The sequence below is a fragment of the Tupaia chinensis genome, unplaced genomic scaffold (genome assembly GCF_000334495.1).
Source record: "Tupaia chinensis unplaced genomic scaffold, TupChi_1.0 Scaffold000561_1, whole genome shotgun sequence".
Taxonomy (NCBI): Eukaryota; Metazoa; Chordata; class Mammalia; order Scandentia; family Tupaiidae; genus Tupaia; species Tupaia belangeri.
Genome location: NW_006160074.1, coordinates 3,448,430 through 3,463,714, shown reverse-complemented (window position 1 = coordinate 3,463,714; position 15,285 = coordinate 3,448,430). Strand labels below are relative to the sequence as shown.

The 15,285-nt window shown below is 42.1% G+C and overlaps 1 protein-coding gene and 1 pseudogene across 1 annotated transcript in view; both read right to left on the bottom strand.

The window, feature by feature from the left end:
- LOC102493037 (prohibitin pseudogene) overlaps window positions 1–914 on the bottom strand; it is a 1,512-nt pseudogene extending 598 nt beyond the window's left edge.
- CSTPP1 (centriolar satellite-associated tubulin polyglutamylase complex regulator 1) overlaps window positions 1–15,285 on the bottom strand; it is a 224,113-nt gene that overhangs the window by 199,216 nt on the left and 9,612 nt on the right. The gene's annotated exons all lie outside the window — the stretch shown is intronic.

Sequence of the window (15,285 nt, the reverse complement as noted above, 5' to 3'; positions counted from 1 at the left end):
CCTGCTGAGCCACCGGTTTGGCTTCCACTGCTTCTGTGACCTCCCTCCTGAGGGTCAGATGCATCAAGGACACACCATCCAGGACGAGTCCAAACATGGCTGTTCCTAAGGTCATGCTCGCCTGTCTGGAGACCAACTCCCTCTGGGGGATTAGTTCTCCAGCACGGAAGGGAGCCACCGCAGACTTGGGGATCTCGCTAGTGATGGACGCAGCACGCGCTCATCACAGTCCTCACCGATGCTCCTGAAGATGCCAGGGAAGCTGGCTGGCACGAGCCAGAAAGGATGCGCGGCGTGAGGTTGACGTTCTGTGAACCTTTGCTGCCAGTGATGACTGGCGCAATACGTGGCCGAGAGCGGCAGTCTAAGAAAACTGGCTTCTGTAGCCAGGGGATGAGAAAGTGAGTCCCTTCCCTGACCACGATGCCCTGGACTCCGCAGAATTGGTCAAAGACGATGGCTCTGTGCCCAGCATCCACATTACATAAGGCAGAGTTCCCCACGCCCCCCGCAGCATCTGAAGCCAGGCCCACCTTGCCGATGGACTCCCACGCGATGGACTCACAGCTGTGGAAGCCATACTTCCTTCTGTTGGACCCACCCACACCTGCTTCCACTCTGACCTCCACATGAACTTCCCAGCCACCACACTCCCTGTTGGTAAATTCTTTCAGGCTTTGTTTATCTGAGAATGTGTTTTATCTTTTCTACCCATTATGAACAATAATCTTGCCAGATAGAGTATTTTTGGTTGAAATTGTTTTTCACTTAACACCTTGAATATATTTTCCCATTCTTTCCTTGCTTTCATTGTTTCCCAGAGAGGTCCGATATCCTTTGAAAGTTAACTTGCTGTTTCTCTCTTGCCAGCTTCTATCCCTTTAACACTTGGGACCACTCAGCATCTTCCACATGGTCGTCATTCAAATATTTACTGAACGAACACATAAACTATATCCAATATTTATAAACTGTGGTGCTGTTTTACAGTCAACTCAACCATGTCAGGACTGCACCTCCCAGGTGGGAAACACTAAGTACCCTTTACATACTAGGGTTCTTGCAGGAAGCCACTTCTGCCCTGTTCTCATCTACGCTTTCTCTTGCCTTTTTACTGTTCCTTCTCTATTCCAATGAGAAGGCACTTGTTCATTCCATTGTTACTAAGAGCCTCATTATGTTCAAGGTAAAATGAAAAAATGCATCCGATGCAATTACCAGCTAGCTCCTCACAAATTTCGGGGCCACTTGTCATTTCAACATCTAGGGCTTGGATAAAAGAAAATCCAAATTCTTTTCACTCCTAAGAACTATTTTCTTTTTTCTTTTTAGACAAAATGGAAGCACACAGCACAGGAAGCAGTCCTCAGTAAGCCACCGTTCATAAACAGCTTTGCTGAAAGCGTAACAAAGGTTCTGTTGTGCTCTTGCATGGCAGGGCCAGTAAGCAGCAGGAGCAGATGAACTCTTTAAGAAACAAAGGTTCTGTCCTCATGCAAATGTTTGCATTAATAAAAAATGAAGAAAAAGATATAGAAAATGCAGACTAGCCGGACATAATAGGTCTCTAAACGGGAGGTTTTTCACATTTTCCAGGCGGAGTCAGCAGGTCTTTTAAAAACTTTGTCATTCTGAACATTTCACAGACATCACAAGAAAGACATGCAAATAACAGAAGCAAATCAAAGGACATCCCGCTGCTCTGCTGGCGCCTCCCTCGTCCATGCCTGGTTTGTCATTTTCTGTTAACCCTAGTGCGGGCTGCTGCTTTGTTGAGGAATGGAGTCCCTAGCCCATGTGGCAGAACATGTCCAGCCAGCTGGCCCCAGCACTGATAACATTACAATGCAAGCCATGTACTACCACTCAGGGACACGTGCTGCCAGGCAACAAGTGCAGTGTGTGCCTTTTACACACCCAGCTTGCAAATCTGCATGGGAAAGAGCTGCTAAACCAACCACTTAATAAGAGATGGTCTCCTTGAGGGTGAGCATCACGGAGTGCTTCTCTGAAGATGGACTTACTGAGGATCAGTCCTTCAAAGAGAAATATACAAGGGCTTTCAAAATAAATATCAAAAATAAAAAAAGTCTTATGGGAGAAAGGGAACTTGCACTAAGTGCCAAGCACTTTACTATGTGTCAATGTAAATGGTTTCATTTAAGCTACACAACCACCACTCAAGACAGATACTTCCGGGACCAGCAGATGGCGAAATGGTTAAGTCTCTAGTCTCCTACATAGTCAACTGTGTTTCGAGTCCTGGATTCAGTGGCTTAAACTTCACTCTAGGTGACTGTGTGTGCATGCCCAAGATCCCATGAGGAGAATGGAGGAGAAGGGATTGTAGAGTTGCCATTCCCCTGGGGGTAGATTTCTTGCTTTCTGTCTCTCTCTCTCTGTGTCTCTCCAGCAAGCATGTGTGCCCGATAGCAAAAATCTAAGTAAATGATAAATAAAATAAATGATGATCTTTGTGGTACCTTAAAAAAAAAAAAAGATAAACACTTATTATCCCCATTTTATAGCTGAGAAAGCTAAGGCTTTTCTCTAACTTGTTCTAGGTTCCACAGCTAATCACAGCAAGCCAAGACATAAAGCTGCATGACAGCAAATTTACATCCATTTTCCACATTTTTGGTACCTTACTGTGTGTGTGTGTGTGTGTGTGAGAGAGAGAGAGAGAGAGAGAGAGAGAGAAATGTAGCACTGTGCATGGTCTTAGAATTTTTTTCTCTTTTTTTGAAGAGGTTTTTGCTATAGGGCGCATGCACTCGCCAGAAAGACAGATAGAGACAGAGAGACAAAAAGCAAGAAATCACCCCCCAGGGGGGATGGCCACACCGCAATCCCTTCTCCATTCTCCTCTCAGCATCTTGGATACGCACATGCACACACACACACACACACCGGCATGAGTTTAAGCCACCAGGTCTGGGACTTGACCCGCAGTCGACTACATGGGAGTGCAGCAACATAGCCATTATGCTAACTGCTGGTCCTATGCATGGTCTTAGAAATTTAAAGATGAGGGCCAGCAGGTGGTATGGTGGCTAAAGCAATAGTTTCCCACGTGGGTGAAAGTGGTTGAGCACTAGTTTCCCACGTGGCTGACAGTGGTTTGAGTCCCAAACCTGGCAGCTTGCTTTCTCACTTTCTCTGACTCTTTTTCTCTCTGGTGAGTGCAAGTGCCCTATAGCAAATTTAATAATGATGATAATAATAATAATAATAAATAAAATTAAAGAAAGAAAAAAATTTACAGTTGAATGAGTCCTGTCTCTGCTCTCAAGAAACCTACAGTGTAGTAGGAGAGTTCAAAGAATTTTTTAAAAAAGAAAGACAGGGGGTGGCGGGTGGCATGGTGGTTAAGGCACTGGACTCCCACATGGCCAACTGCAATTCAAGTTATGTACTTGGTGGCTTGCTTTCTCATTTTCCCTCTCTGGTGAATTGAAATAATAACAAATAAATTAATTAAATAATTCTTAAAAAAAAAAAACTGAAGCATTTTTCTAAGTGGAAGAGGCTGCTGGAGTTGAAGACTAGCCATCTCTGCTGCAGCATTATATAAAGTCATGGGTGTTTTCTGTTATAAACTCCCCTCCCCAACACAAACATACACATACCCTGGACTCGGGACCTCTGACATAAAGATCATATTTCTCAGCTTCTCTTATAGCTAGCATTTAATCACATGATTGTTATAAAACAGTATGTGAGTCTTCTCATACATAAATGTACTTAAATGGAACTGATTCAGGTGAGCGGTGTTCCTTATTTTGCCACCGGGGGTAGAAGGGAGCTCCTACAGAGCTCCTGAGTCATGGGTAGAGGATGGACAGACTATGGTCAAGTGTTGGCATGGAAAAGCAGGAGTCTGAGGCCCTAATGACACCCTGGAGCATACCATCCCAGCTGTTGATGGCCTATCTTCAGACTTCTTTTCCGTGAAAAAGAATCTTCTGTTTTGTTCAAACCATGTTATTTTAAGTTTCTCTGTTGTATGCTGATAAACCTAATATAAACATAAAGAATGTATGTATTGGGGCTAGCAGTTAGCGTAATGGCTATGTCACTGGACTCCCACAGAGTCGACCGCGGTTCGAGTCCCGGACCTGGTGGCTTAAACTCATGCCGGGCACGTGTGTGTGCATGCCCAAGATCCCGAGAGGAGAATGGAGGAGAGGGGATTGCGGTGTGGTCATCCCCCCTGGGGGGGTGATTTCTCACTTTCTGTCTCTCTGTCTCTCTCTGTCTGTCTGGCGAGCGCACGTGCCCTATAGCAAAAACCTCTCCAAAAAAAAAAAAAGAATGTATGTATTGGGTCCTAGGAAGAGTCATGGACATATTTTTGTCTTTTTATGCAAAAATGCGTCATGACTGAGGCCAGCAGGTGGCGTGGTGGTTAAGGGTATTGTACTCCCACATGACCGACTGCAGTTTGAGTCCTGAAACTGGTGGATTGCTTTCTTTCTTTCTCTCTCTTTCTCTCTCACTCTGTCCCTCTCTGGTCAAATTAAAATAAATGAATAAATAAATAGCTAAATAAAATAATTCTAAAAAAAGAAAAAAAAGTGTAATGACTTTTCTGACAACCCAATATTTTCCATAAAGTATAAATGAAGGAATCAAACTAACGTAACTAGCAAGTGACCAATATGAAAGCTCACTGGCGGGCCAGCAGGTGGCATAGGGGTTAAGGTGTAGGACTCTCACGTGGCCAACCACAGTTCCAGTCCTGGACCTGGCAGCTTGAAACTCACATCAGGTGCGAGTTCATGCAAAAATTCTGAGAGGAAAATAGAGGAGAAAGGATTGCACTGTGGCCATCCCCCCAGGGGGTGATTTCTCACTTTCTCTCTCTCTCAGTCTTTATCTCTAGCAAGCACACATGCCCTATAGCAAAAATCTTTTTAAAAAAAAAAAAAAAGAAAAAGGAAAAGAAAAGAAAGCAAACTCACTGGCTGGAGATAATAGGGACCAGCAGATGGCGAGGTGGTTAAGGCGCTGGATACCCATGTGGCTGACCACTGTTCGAATTCCAGACTTGGGAGCTTAAAAATCACTTTGAGCACCTGTGTATGCAGGCCCCAAATCCCAGAAGGATAGGGCTGGCAGGTGGCATGGTAGTTAAGGCGCTAAACTCTCACATGGCTGACTGGTTCAAGACCTGAACCTGGTGGCTTGCTTTCTCACTTTTCCTCTCTCTCTGGACAAGTTTAAAAACACATTAATTAATTTAATTAAAAATAATTTTAAAGAAAATCCCAGAAGGAGAACAAAGGAGAAGGGATGTGGCAGACCATCTGCCCTCACAGGGTGACTTCTCACTTTCCCCTCTCACTATCTGTCTCTCTCCAGTGAGTACACTCACCCAATGGAAAAAAAAAAAAAAGAAACTGAAAAAAAAGAAGAAACAGGGGCCGGCATGTGGAGTGATGGTTAAGGGCGCTAGATTCCCACATGGCTGACCTTGGTTAGAGGCTTGCTTTCTCACTTTCTCTCTCTCTCTCATTCTGTGCCTCTCTGGTCAAAATAAAATAAATAAATAAATAAAGTTAAATAAAATAATTACTTAAAATTTTTTTTAAAAAAGTAGAACCGGGATGGCAGATGGTTAAGGCACTGGACTCTCACATGGCCAACAGTGGTTAGAGTCCCAGGTCTGGCAGCCTGCTTTCTCATTCTCCCTTTCAATCTCTCTCTCTCACACTCTCTGGTCAAATTGAAGAATAACAATAAATAATAAATAAAAATTGCATAACTCTAAGATCAAAAGATATGCTCTTTTTGTTTGTTTATTTGTTCATTTTTTGCTAGAGGGCTCATTTGCTTGCTAGAAAGAGACAGAGAAAGAAAGAAAGAAGAAAGCACCTCCCCTGTTCAACAGGAATGATCATGCTACAATCCCAGCGGTGGTGTGGTGGTTAAGGTGCTGGACTTCCACATGAATGACAGCAATTCTAGTCTCAGACCCAGTGGCTTGAAAATCATGCTGGAAGCATGTGTATGTGCCCAAAATCCCGAGAGAAGAGTGAAAGGACTGTGGTGTGACCATCACCCTGGGGGGTGATTTCTCACTTTTCTTCTCTCTGTCTTTCTCTCTCTGTGGCAAACACACATGCCCTATGGCAAACACCTAAAAAAAAAAAAAGTAAGAAAATACAGTTAAGAGTGAATTTACACTTATAACCAGCACCCTAGAAAACTTCCTAGAGTTGTCTCTGGTCCCTAATCCCAGAAAAGTGAATACATTGGGTCGTTTTTGCCTGTTTCATACACATGTGTTTAACCATTTGTGCAATGTGCACATACACACATACGTGAACTCACACAGGCTCTCCACAAAGTTCATGAAAATAATTATTATGAGAAAACTACACAAGGATTTGAAAAAGAGCATCAAAATAAACTCATGCTTTAATTTCATTTTTCCATAAACTTTTTTAAAGTTACTTATACAGGAGAAAGAGAGACAGAGATAGAACACAGGGTCTCAGTGTTGTAATCCATCCCAGCCTCAGCCAGCCCAGCTTACAGGCGCACACGCCTGGCACGTTTAGGAACATCTGCGGATGAGACCAGTAACCTTTCCATGGGGATCTGCCTCGCAGAGCATCACATTTTACCACTGTCACTGTCTGGGCCATCCGTGAATTTGCTGAAGTCCCCTGTAGACACTTAGAGCTTGCAGTCTTTTGCATCAGGCTTCTCTCACTGAATATTATGCTTGTGAGGTTCACTCATACTGCTGTGCGTAGCTCATTAATTCTCACTGTTAAATCTCATTGCCACATAACGTTCCATTGGTGACTATACCCCAATATACCTACCAGTTCCACTGTTGGTAGCGTTTGTTTTAGTTCCAGTTTCCCATTATCTGTTGGGAGTGGTGCCTCTAGGAGCATTCTAATATAAGTCTTTTAGTAAACATATGTCTGCATTTCTGTTGGTACAATGCGCAGTATTTGTTACAGTGATAAAAGTCAAATACTCAAGCAAAAAAAAAATTTTTTTGTCAAGTTTATATTTCCTCCATGAGCCTAACAGCTTCCCAAGTCTTAAAGAGTTGTCTGATGAGATCATCAGTGAAATTAATGATCTTTTAATATTGTATAATGAAATATATATTTGGATGATCTGTCATACTTGAGTGAACCAGTATTTTTCACATGAATCACACATGGGTAAAAGACCCTTTCAAAGTGCAAACAACCCAGCAGATTTTAATATAAAAGAATATAAAAAGTTAATTGATAAGATTTTAGATTCTGCAATGCAACTAACCTGTAAGAAAACGCTCTTTCTTAGGGCTAGCAGGTAGCATGGTTGTTAAGGCATTAGACTCCCATATGGCTGCCCACAATTAAGGTCCCAGACCTGGTGGCTTGCTTTCTTACTTTCCCTCTCTGTCTCTCTCTGGTCAAATTAAAAAATAAATAATAAAAAGTAAAAGTAAGTAAATAAGTAATTATTTAAAAACAAAAACAAAAACCTATTGGGACCAGCAGATGGTGTAATGTTTACGCACTGGATTCCCACACAGTCGACCGCAGTATGCATCCTAGACCTAATGGCTTACACTGCACTGGGTATGTGTGCGTTTGTGTCCAAAATCCCAAGAGGAGAATGTAGGAGTCCCCCCGGGGGGTGATTTCTCATTTTCTGTCTGTCTGTCTCTGTCTTTCCAATGAGCACATGCACCCTATAGCAAAAACTCTCTCTCCAAAAAAAAAAAAAGAAAAAAAAAATTTTAACTATTGTTTCTTGAGTTTTGGTTTAACATCAAAGAATACCCCTAGTTATCTAAAAGGCAATTAAAATACTCTCAACTGTTCTAACTACGTGTTTGTGAGGACAGACCTTCTTCATATTTTTTAACTAAACCAACACTTTGTAGAAGACTGAATGCAGAAGCATATATGAAAATTCAGCAGTCTTTTATCACTAAATTAAACATTAAAGAGGTATACAAAGCTAAAAACAATGTCACTTTTCTCACTATTTTGATTTTAGAAAATATATTTTTCATATAATGCTACTTATGCTAATATGCAAAAGGATTATTATTGCTATTTTAAGTTAATTAATAAATATTTAAATTTTCTGTAACAAATTAAAACAGTAAATTTAATAGACAGTCCCTTCTTTTTCCTGATTTAACAAACAATTATGATTTTATTGGAAGATTAGGAGACAGGGAAGCCCAAAGGCATTTAAAAAGGACCAAATCATCTATAATAGGGAGTCATTAAACAATGTCTAAAACTTAAAAAATAGCAGGAGCAGTTTAAGCATGCTATTTTTAAGAAAAGCATAACATTTATTTATATATTATGATTTTTTTTCTTTTTTTTTTCCTTTTTAGAGAGATTTTTGCTTTAGGGCACATGCGCTCACCAGAGACAGAGAGAGACAGAGAGACAGAAAGCAAGAAATCACCCCAAGGGAGGATGGCCAACTGCAATCCCTTCTCCTCTATTGTTCTCTCAGGATCTTGAGCACGTGCGCGCGCGCACACACACACACACACACACACACACACACACACCCAGCATGAGTTTCAAGCTACCAGGTCAACAACTCAAACCACAGTCTGCCATGTGGGAGCCCAAGAACATAACCATTACGCCATCTGCTGGTCCCTATTTATTATGATTTTTCAAGCCACCAGCACCAGGACTCGAACTGCAGTCACTCATGTGGGAATCGAGTGCCTTCACCACAACACCACCTGCTGGCCCTTAAGCATACTGACAAGCAACACAGAGCTAAGAAAGACAAAAGAGAACTGAATTCAGTGGTAGCAGGAAGCAGGACAGTGGAGAACAGCGATGAGAGAAAACGCTAACTACCTCCTGGTTCTGTCTGTGCGTAAGGACAAACGGCTACGATGACACACCTTGTCTGGGGCAGGATCTGCAGCTCTACTCTATACACCAGGTATGGCAGATTCTTGTCTGTACCTCCCCAAATTCATGCTCCCATTCCTCTTGTGCACATGACTGTCCAGCTGGACTTCAGTTCCTAGCTTTCTATGTAGTTAGTAGAAGCCTCATCGAGGTCCTATGAGCACAAATGATGCTTCCAACTTCTGTTTCACTCGCTTAAAATGTCCTTGGCCTGGACGTCACTCCCTTTGCTGGAAAGGGCTACAATCGAGGCATCCTTGGAAGCCATGTTCTTCAAATGGCCTGGCTGTCCTGCCGGCCTGCAATCCTACGATGACTTCCTAGCACCAACCCTCCCTTCCACTCTGCATTTAGGTTAAGTAAGAGAGAAACAAAGCTCTTTCTCAGCCCAGCCACGTAGCACAGGCGGGTTGACTTTACTCAGGAGACTGTGTCTTTGGGAGGCTGGGCTTGATTCCAGGCGTGGTGGCCTACACTTGTAGTCCTAACTACTCCGGAGGCTGAAGCAGAAGTGTCTCGTCAGAGAAAGACCCTGTCTTAAAATTTTTTTAAAGAGAAAAAAACTTTTTAGTTGTATGAGGCATTCCACTAGGGAGGGAGCTGGAACTGGAATCTTTTTTTTTTTTTAGAGGTCTTTGCCTTAGGGCACCTTTGCTCGCCAGAGGGAGAGAGATAGACACAGTCCCAACCATTTGGGACTCCTCCTCCTCCATTTTCCTCTCAAGATTTTGGGCACACATATACACGTACCCACCTGTTTTTCAAGCCATTTGACCAGAACTTGAACCGTGCAATCGGCCATGTGGGATCCAGTCACCTTAACCTCCACACTACCTGCTGGCCTGAGTCTCTTCTCTAAAGGTAACAATCACAGCTGTTTTTATTATTTGGCTAAGTTTGAGGTCTTTCCAGTTGGGGGGGACTGATGTCAGGTCCTTCAACAAGAGTTATTTTCTCTCACCAAACAAGAAAAGATAGGAAGAGTTCATAATGTGAGACAAATCAACCACTTCTTTACCTTGTAGGTTTGCTTCTCCTTTAAGAAATATGAGATCAAAAACAAATATTTACTGGAAGACCAAAGGTCAAAACAGTCCCTATGTTCAGACATGGCAACAAAGATTAGCAAGACTCCAAAGGCTATTTATAGGCATCACCTTGAGAAGAAAATAGGCAAGGCTGTTCTCCCTGAAGATTTTTCTTCTACTTACACGGAAATATTCTAAAAGTTTATGGAAGATGAAATTATTTCAGTGCAACAAATTTTTGAAATTTATATATAGTTTTCTCATAATACACATTTTCCATACATTTTTGAAGACCCAATATAGTCACCATTCTCTACCATGTCAACCCTTGAAAACAAAGCAAATAAAATGACTACACAGGTGAAACTTATAGGGCAATCATGTGTCTAAACCACAGGCTTGATGGTTTATCAAGAGAGACAATCAATTTTAGAGCTCATTAAATAGTTTACTTTTAAGACACTCAATATGTGTTAATTAATTCATCCTCTCAACCTTCTGTGAGGTAGCTTTTATCTACTCTATTTGTTGGGGAAATTTGATCAAGGGGAATATTAATAGTATATTCTATTTACAAAACACCTTCCCAAAAAGAACTCATCGTGTTTATCTTCTCAATCTTCTACCATTCCTCTGGAGTAGACAGCCATATTATCTTTGGCACTTTTATAGGTGAAACGCCATGGCTCAGGGAGCGTAACAACTTACTCCTGTGGTAGCCTGCACTGTACCCACTGACTACAACACACTGCTTGGGATCAACATCAGACCATGGACACAAGTCTCAACTGCACACTGCGCATAATTCAAGAGCTTCGAGCTTCCAGGTTTCTCTAAGGCCATCTTTCAGTGCATCACATTCCAAAAAGGACTAGGGTCATGCTTGTTGTTTAAGCTCCTGTGCTCAATGTTTATACAGCTTACCGTTATCATTTATCTAAATTAGACTACTTAAGTTGTGTCTAGATGCCCAAGAGCTAAATTATTTTTTGTTTACTGTCTGTGTACTAGCATTGTACATGATGTCATCAGGAACTTTCAGAATGCTGAGACAATGCACAGGGCCAATAAAAGCAACTCACTTAGGGGAAATGCCTGTCTTCCCTGCCCTCCCCCCTTTTTAAAAGTAGCCATCACACAAAAAGATGACTCATTAAGCCCCAAAGAGGTGACCATGCCCTGGAAGGGTTTCTTATACAGCCTTCCACAGAGAGACCTGAGTGGCAGCATAAGGCCGCCTCTTCTGTGCATTTTCCTTCAGGCAGAATGTGCATTTGTGTGGCTACATACACAATTATAATCTCCCCTGAAAGGCAATTCCTTCCATATGACAGGCTGAACAGCGGCCTGAGTGCTAGCCTCATGTTGCCCATGCAGCTAACATGCCGAAAATACCAGACACATTTAATCTCTTTCTGAAAAACTAAGCTAAGACAGAAGAAGCAAAGCTGGAAAGAACTCTACACAGAGGGGAAGGAGGCCAGCCCAAGCGCCCAAGCTCACTTTCTCATGGGCTGAATTTCTTTGTGTGTTGACTACTTACGTGTCAATTTGCAGGACTTTGGGGCATGAGAACCATGGAGCCGAGTGGTTCTGGCAGCCTCTCCATTTGACAAGCAAAGCCAAAGACATGTGGCCTTTGGTACATTTCACATTCAAAAGTGTTATTGTTTCAAACATGCCTATTTTAAAATATATAATTTTCCTATTTAGAGCACATTGTATGTAAGTTGGTCACAGAAGGAGTTCTGCCACATTAAAAAAAGAAGGGGTGGGGGGAGAGGATCAGGCAAAAATAAATAAATAAATGAAACATTTAATTGACACAAAAATGAAAAATTGTTTATGATAATGTATAAGGTAATATCTTTGACTTGACTAATATGTACCATATACATGCTGGAGAAAAACCAAGTTATACACTATATGCGTACATCACTGACGTACAGTGATCAAACGTAAATAAAAAATAAATTAAAGGGGCTGGCAGGTGATGTGGCTGTTAAAGCACTGGATTCCCACATGGCTGACCATGGTTCAAGCATGGTTCATGCTTTCTCACTTTCCCGTTCTCTCTCTCTGGTCAAATTTTAAAATAGTAATAATAAGTAAAATCAAATAAATAATTATTATAATTAATTAAAATAAGAAAGAGAGAGAGAAATAAAAGCAATGGAACCTAATGTAGCCCTATTTCTGCCAGATGTCTCTGTTTACTGGGGCCAGTGGGGCTATCCCAGGTGAGAGAAGTCTGGATTTAACAAACACCTGATATGAAGTCCTTGGGCACCAGCAGATTTCTGTCTGGGATTACAGAAACTGAAGCTTGTACTTTATCACAATTACCTGTAATCTGGAGGCCAGATAATAGTATTAACAAGACCTTGAGCTACACAATAGGACAGCTGGAAAAAGGCTCTTACTCACTCTAAAGAATAGTGCTTTTAAAAAGCCAGTTCAATGAAGAAAAAGAAAGGGCTCTGAAAGTGCCTTCTCAAACAATATTTACTTTTACTGGGTTTCTGCTAATCAAACAAAACTAGTCAAAAGCTTTTATGAAAAATACATTTGATGATTTCAGCAGTAATTGGTTTGTTTAAAGAAAGGTGCTTAAGAAAAAAACATAGCTAATGGGATCAGTAATTTGGTAAATTCAGATGTGTTTGGGAAAATCCCTCCTCTCTTTGATAAATCATTAAAATTCTGCTTGGATAAATGTGTTTTGACTTGAAATTCCAATCATAGAATGAGCTATTCCCTAAGGCCTCTAGGGAAGTAGTGCAGAGTGAACCCAACACAGAAGGAGGACCAAGGGGCCAGTGTACAGGGGCGATTCCCGCCTTCATTAAAGCACATCACTCTGTCCAGCTAAGGAGGAGATCCTACAGAGATGCCCCAGATGAAAGTCCTTCCTTCTTAAAAAACCAGTTTAAAAAAAATAGATGCACTCTTTAACGGTCGTGTAACCATAACAGAAATTGTGGCATCAACCAAGAAATTAACCTTAAGTATAATCAGAGTTTAAAACCAAAAGGATCCAGGACAGATTTTAATCAGTTACTTTTTTTTTTTTTTTCATCCATGGAAGGGGAGAAAACACAGTGTGTCTCACATAGCAGAAATTCAAAAACTATTTGTTGAACTGGATTCCTTTCTCCTATTTATTTTAAAATTTATTCTGCTACTTAAAGCAGACTATTCATTCAACAATCAAACACTTCACTTGGGACAAGCACTGTGCTAGATTTTAAAGATACTGAGAAGAAAAAGCCTGCCCTCATGGCTTACATTCTAATCAGAAACAGACAATAACCAAGTATGCAAGCAAGTAAACAAAATAAATGCTAGTGATAATTGTTAAAATAGTTAAGAGCTATGAAGGATATAAACAGGATGATGAACCAGACAGACAATGGATCAGGTCTCTTCTGATCTATTATTTCCTTTCTTAATTAATGTATTTAGTCCATAAGAGAGAGACACAGAGAGAGCACCCCAGGGTCTTGATGCTGTGATCCACCCCAAGTCCAGAATATGGGTCCATGCCTGCCTGGTATACTCAGGAAGCTGTCTGGAAACAAACCCAGAAGCTTCCACGTGGGTCTACTTCACAGAGCATCATGTTTTACCACTGTGCCACCGTCTGGGCCCCTATGATTACTTTTTAAAATAGCATTTACTGGGACAGCCCTTAACCTGGTGGTTAAGGCCCTGGATCCCATAGGGCTGACTGTATGGTTCAAGTACCTGACCTGGCAGCTGGAAAAACAGACCAGACATACGTGCATGTGTATGTGCATACCCCAAATCCTGAAAGGACAGATGGAGAAGGAATTGCAGCATGACCATGGCCACTAGGGAGGGTGCTTTCTCTCTCTCCAGCAAGCACACAAGCCCTCTAGCAAATTAAAAAAATAAAAAGTAAAAAATAAATTTTTAAAGAATTGATTGGGTCGGGAACCAGCAGTTAGCGTATTAGCGTAATGGCTATGTCGCTGGACTCCCACGTAGTCGACCACGGTTTGCGTACTGGACCCCGTAGCTTAAACTCATGCCGGGCACGTGTGCGTGCGTGCCCAAGATCCCGAGAGGAGAATAGAGGAGAAGGGATTGCCGTGTGACCATTCCCCCTGGGGGGTGATTTCTCGCTTTCTGTCTCTATGTCTCTGTCTGGTGAGCGCACGTGCCCTATAGCAAAAATGGCTCAATAAAAAAAAAAAAGAATACAAAAAAAGAATTGATTGGGTCAACAGGTGGCATGGAGGCCAAGTCGGCTAGGTCTCACAAGGCTGACAGTGTGGTTTGAGTCCCAGACCCTGCTGCTTGCAAATGACACCAGGCACCTGCGCATGTATGCCCAAAATCCCATGAGGAGAACAGGGAAGGGGCTGTGGCATGGCCATCCCCCAAGCCGGGTGATTTATCACCCTTCCCCCACCCTCATCTCTCTCCAGCGACCACACAAGCCAGATAGCAAAAACGAACAAGCAAATAAATAAAAATGACCTGATCAGCCTCTTAAAATTATTCATTTAGCAAATACTATATTGTTTTTGTAAGTAAAATGACTCTCAACTTTTTGACAACATTTAGAGGAAAGATTTCAAGAGTATATAAATATATAAATGACAAGCAAGGTCAAAAGTTTAAAGAGCTATCTTAAGACCTAGAATAACACTGACCTCATCCTCTAGAGAAATGGCAAGGGCTGGGATCAACACGCCTTAAAATTCACCGGTTTTGTTTTTCCCCTCCAAAAAAGATAGTTGTAATGCTTATTAAACAGCTTACAGAATCCTTGGAAAGATGCAAGAGAAAGAGTCTATGCTGAACTTCCAGGAACAAGTCCCAAAACACATTCCGGAATTGGGCCACCAAGAGAACTACTGGGCCACCAAAATAATTCCTGTCTCGGCCAACCAAACTGGGGACAAGCCAAGATAACTGCAGGAGGCAGAAGCACGCAGTTCACACAACACTCACTGAACAACGGCCATTCCCCATTCCCGTGATGTGCCGCCTCCCACCTGGCATGCGCTTCTCGTGGAGAAGGGCACTTTACCTGCATACCCTGCTGTACACAGTCTATCCAGGAAGGGAGGGAGGAAGCAAAGACTTAGCCGAAGCACAGTGGGATGTCTTTGAGCCAAAGTCACCAACCAGAAGATTCAGAAACCTCACAGAAGTAGGTCTGTCCAGCCTAGTGGCTGGCTGGGAACAGCCCATGGGAAGTGTGACCTCAGTGTGAACAAGGTATTGGGTTTAGAGCTGGAGTTGGAAATTACCCTTCCCTCCCTGAAAGAGGAGAGCTGAGAGGCACAACTTCAGGTGGCCACAATTTT